This window comes from Eleutherodactylus coqui, chromosome 13 (assembly GCF_035609145.1).
Source record: "Eleutherodactylus coqui strain aEleCoq1 chromosome 13, aEleCoq1.hap1, whole genome shotgun sequence".
NCBI lineage: Eukaryota > Metazoa > Chordata > Amphibia > Anura > Eleutherodactylidae > Eleutherodactylus > Eleutherodactylus coqui.
Window position 1 is genome coordinate 24000135 of NC_089849.1, and position 5828 is coordinate 24005962.

Consider the following 5828-nt stretch of genomic DNA (forward strand, 5'->3'; position numbering starts at 1 on the left):
GCCCATGTCAGCAATCTGGTTGATGCCGAGGCAGCTGGAGTGAACCGGTCCCGCACCGGGTCCAAAATCAGATTGAAGTCCCCCATAAATATTATTGGAGCAGGTTCGAGCAAAACCACCTGGGCCATCACATCAGAGAGGATTTTAATATCAGCGGGGGGCGGCAGATAGATATTGATTATTGTGAGGAGCCGGCCATGGAAGGTTCCCTGAAGGATCAAAAACCGACCCCCAGGATCAATGTGGATTTGTCGGAATACAAATTGGGCTGCTTTAGTTACCAGGATGCTGACTCCTCTGGCATAGTTGGAATAAGTAGCGTGGTATGCAGCGCCTATATTGGCTCTCTTAAGAGCCAGTATCTTTGAGCCCTGTAGATGTGTCTCCTGAAGTAGTATGATGTGGGGAGAATGGATTTTTAGAAAATTGAAAGTTAGAGCTCTCTTAAATTTGGAATTCAAACCCCTAACATTCCAGGAGATCAGCTTAAGATGCATGCTAGCCATTGCCATAGAGTTGGACATTGTTTGAACAGGACACCCGCATAGCACCGAAAGAAGAGTCGCGCCAAAAAAAAGTGCAATAAAGTAAAGTGGTTATCTTAGATATATGAACCATAACAAAAACCCCTTCCCACCCTACCCATCCCCCCAAACTTAGGACAGGTTTGGATCCCCGAATACCAAACTTTATGAGGGGCATTAGGCCTGCCCCAGCGAACTAAAAGAGAAACTTAAAACAGAGAGGACTGAGAGAACAAATATAGTCACATGGTCCCCCTGCGAAAGAGCATGAGACACAATTGCGTCATGTGGGCTGTATCTCCACAGCTTGCATATACCCGGCTATAACCTGGGATACTGATATGTGGGCTGGTTGCCCAAGGAGGGGGAGCCCCCACCAGGCCATTGGCCATGAGTTGGGGTCCACCAGGGAGGGCCACAGAGAGTAACATTATCAGGCCGCCGGGAAAGTCAGAGGAAAAAAAAAATTTAGTATAGTTAACAGAATCCACATCACATACCAAAGACGATTTTATCATAAGTGGCTGGCCCAAAGGGCTAAGGAGGTGAGTAGGGGAGAGGAGGCGAAAAGGGGGAAAGGAAGCAAAGAAGGGGAAAGGAAACCGGAGAGGGCAGGGAGCGGTAGGGAAGAGGAGAGGGATTTCCTTCAGTTGTTGCCACAGAGAAGAAAGAGTAGGCCAGCCACGGCATCAATTTTGTAATGTCTCACAAACAGGATTCAATTTTGCTCGAGCCAATTTAGGACATCTCCAGGACTCTCGAAGAAATGGGAGCGATTGTCCTTGATCACTTTTAGCCTAGCAGGGTACAACATGGCGTAGACAAGCTGTTTAGCGCGCAGAGCTTTCTTTGCCTCTGCAAACTTTTGCCGCCTCTGCTGCACCTCCAAAGAGAAGTCTGGGAAGATACGGACTGTTTGCCCTCCGACCTTCAGCGGATCTTTCATGCGGTTGAGCGCCAAGACTTTGTCCCTGTCCCTATAGTTAAGTAACTTAGCTATGAAGGTGCGAGGGGGTCCTCCAGGTGGCGGGGCCCCAGATGGAATACGATGGGCTCTTTCCACACAGAGCAGAGGCGAAAGGGAATCTGGGCCGTATGTCTTTTTGAGGAGCGATTCCAAGAAATCGCAGGGGTTTTTGCCCTCTGCTCCCTCCGGCAGTCCCACGAACCTGAGATTACACCGACGCAACCGGTTCTCCATGTCGTCAATTTTTCTCTGCTGTGCTGCAAAACTGGTGTTTAGAGTCTGCACGCGGTCCGAGAGCGGCGTAGTGATATCTTCAAGGTCAGATACTCTGGTCTCAACCTCGGTCGTGCGTTCCCGCAGCGTTTGAACATCCGCTCTCAGCAGACTAAAGTCTGATTGCAAGGCATCGATTTTCTCGGTGAGGGCAGAGCGGGACTCCGTAATTGCTTTCAACACATCAGCAATAGTCGGGCCGGACACAGGAGGTGAAGCTGGGGTAGCCCCCGCAGGGGATGTGCCTTGTGGGCTGCAGGGCTCGTTAGATCGGGTGTCCGCTGAGCCGCTGGGTCGGGCATACTGTTGCAGCTTGTTGGCTATTTTATTTTGTTTAATGGGTGCCATCTTGCCGGAGGGGTACAGTTGGAGATATCCGTCGGCTCGAGCTTGTAACGTATCGCAGGGGGAGTTCACATGTAGTTTAGTGGTTAGTGCATAACTGTTGAGGAATAGTCATGATGCAGTGCAGTGATGTCAGTGAACTGGCGCCACACCACCACTAGGTGTCAGTAGAGAGCAGGTCAAGACTCAATGGGTAAATGCAAGTGAAGCAGACTTTGTGGGTTATGAAACAAAGTAAAGGCTGCAAATGTGGGCCTGTGCTTCTCTCTCTGGCCCACAGAGTATAGCCCCAGTGTTGTACTGTGGAGTCTGGTGAGCTGCACAGGCTTTCAACAGTCCCAGCTCTGCTACATCTCTGCTGTGCAGGCTGTATATGTGTGGCTTGTGCTTCTTTCTCTGGCCCACAGAGTATAGCCCCAGTGTTGTACTGTGGAGTCTGGTGAGCTGCACAGGCTTTCAACAGTCCCAGCTCTGCTGCATCTCTGCTGTGCAGGCTGTATATGTGTGGCTTGCTGCTCACAATAAATGGCAGTCCCTGGGAGTAGAGGATGACCCCCTCTCTGGCCTCAGGAGCCTCCTGGACAGCACTCCCGACAGAGGCCCTCAGTGCAGATGGAGCTCCCCTCCTCTTCAGCCCCCCCCCTCCAAAAGATGTCTTTTGAGCGATAATCGTTGTGTTCATTTACAGGGCAAGGTGATCGCTCAAACGTTGAGCAATCACTTTGCGGTCCGAGTGGGGTATGCAGAAGACAAGCAGGGGCGCTTGTCTTCTGCATCCAGCTGTTATCTGGTATACAGCGACTGGTTAACGAAAACTGCACAATGTCAGTGCAGATAGACAACGATTTTTGCTCAAATATGGCTTTGAGCGATTTTTGGGGGAAGTAATCGTTGTGTTTTAATCAGCCTTTAAATACCATTCTATTGCTTGCAGCCCTCTGTTCAAGTTTGTCTAGATCTTTTTGAATCCTCTCTCACTGCTCTAGTCTTAGCTGTGTCTCCTAGCTTTGTGTCATTGGCAAATTTGATCAGCTTCCTATCAATTCCCTCCTCCAGATCATTTATAAAAATGTTGAACAAAACTGGGTACTCCACTTGAGACATTTTTCCACTGGGATTATGACCACTCTTTGAGTACGATCACTCAGCCAGTTGTGAATCCACCTAACAGTTGCCTTTTCAATCCCTTGTCTATTTTTTCAATAAAGATGGTATCAGATACTTTGTCAAATGCTTTACTAAAGTCAAAACATACTATATCTAACGCACTTCCCTGATCAAGCCAGTTGGTGATTCTGTCATAGAAGGAGATTAGATTAGTCTGGCATGACTTGTTTGTTATAAACCCATGCTCGCTCTGGTTTATTACTCCATTCTCATCCAAGTACTTCCATACACGCATTCACGGGGGCAGAAATAGTCCAGTAGTAGTGTATAAAGGCCTTAACTAATTAAAACTAAATTTTATTAAGACTTTGAAAACTAGGGCTGTATGACAGACACACAATGAAAGGCACGATATTTGGAAACCAGCGTGCCTAAACAGACAAACACAAAACCAGTGGCATATAAACCCACCTTCTAAATGCAGGTGTATATATATAATCAAAGGGTAATAAAAAGACTCATAATCCCCTCATATAATGCAAGGAGGATGAGGGCAAGAAATGTTGCTAGCTTCTTAATGCTTGTGCTCAACAACATTCACAGGAGCCACAACGAACAGATTTTAGAGTGGAGACACCCATTATTGTACCGCTCTCCACCATGCTTCACGGCTGCCTGCAGACACTCATTATTGTACCGCTCTTCACCATGCTTCACTGCTGCCTGCAGACACATTATTGTACCGCTCTTCACATGCATCACTGCTGCCTGCAGACACTCATTATTGTACCGCTCTTCACCATGCATCACTGCTGCCTGCAGACACTCATTATTGTACCGCTCTTTACCATGCTTCACTGCTGCCTGCAGATACTCATTATTGTACCGCTCTTCACCATGCTTCACTGCTGCCTGCAGACACTCATTATTGTACCGCTCTTCACCATGCATCACTGCTGCCTGCAGACACTCATTATTGTACCGCTCTTCACCATGCTTCACTGCTGCCTGCAGACACTCATTATTGTACCACTCTTCACCATGCTTCACTGCTGCCTGCAGATACTCATTATTGTACCGCTCTTCACCATGCTTCACTGCTGCCTGCACACACATTATTGTACCGCTCTCCGCCATGCTTTCACTGCTGCCTGCAGACACTCATTATTGTACCGCTCTCCGCCATGCTTCACTGCTGCCTGCAGACACTCATTCTTGTACCCCCCTTTTTGTAGTTTTTCTTTTTTTATGTTGTACAAGAAATGAAATAAGTTTACAAAAACTTGCTTTCTGACGCCATCTCCTGGCCCCCAAAGCTTTTTTTATTTTTTTGTCAATCATATTGCATGATGCCCTTTTTTTGTGCGGTAGCTTGCAGTTTTTATTATTAACTAGAGATGAGTGAGCACCCAAATGCTCGGGTCCGCGTTATTTGAGTCGAGCTTTTCGTAAAATCCGAGAGCTCTACTCGAGTAACGAACCTCATTGACTATAATGGGAGACTCAAGCATTATGTGGGACGCTGAGTCCCGAGTTTTTTTTAAATCTTTTCTTGGTTCGTGTTTCTTCTTCTTCTCTCTCTCCCCTCCCTTCCCCTTCCTGCCAGACCAAAAATGTTCGAATGACGCGTGCTGCCGCAGGGAGGGGCCCAAACAGGCATGTCACAGCGGGGAGGAGCCAAAAGCTGGGGCGAGGAGCCAAAAGCTATTTGATGCTCGTTCGAGTAACGAGCACCATCGAGTACGCTAATACTTGAACGAGCATCAAGCTTGACAGAGTATGTTCACTCAACTTTATTATTAACATTTTGGGATAGACAGGACTTTTTGATCACTTTTTATTCAATTTGTATCTTGGATACGGGGTGAACAAAGAAGTCCAATTCTAGCAATGTGTATATTTTCTTTCTGACGGCATTCACCATAGTTGATGACATCACGATGGCAGTTTACAGGGTGACATCACAATGGCAGGCAGCCATTATATTTCAATGTGCTATTTTGTTTCCTATAAACAGATGTTTTATCTAAGGAGGAAAGTCACATCATAAACACCAATGAAGAGAGAGAAAACTTCTAGATCTCTAGAACTGGAGACATCAGAGGAGCTCTACAGAACTGCCAAGATCACTCAGAGCGACAGCAGTGAATCTAAATCTGATTACTGTTCTCTAGAATTGGAGACACCAGAGGAGCTCTACAGAACTGCCAAGATCACTCAGAGCGACAGTAGAGACTCTAAATCTGATTACTGTGCTCTATAACTGGAGACACCAGAGGAGCTTCACACACCTATCAAACCCTTCCAGAGCGAAAGTAGCCATGATGAAACACCCACCACAAGTGATATCTGTTTGGAGGAACCCCATCCGAAAGGAATGCGTTGCTATTAAAGCTTCAGCCAAAGGGAATCTCACATGGACCAGGTTCAATTACATAGAGCGCCATATCCTAAAACTATCCCATGAGAGTCCTTACCTTATTCATGGTCTTTCCACCTTCCACACGCTAAACTGTCTATTTTGGGATGGAATCGGCAATGGAGAAAACCTTGATCATTTTATATTTAACTAGCTGATATACCCGGCTTCGCCCGAGTTAATTTGGTACTGG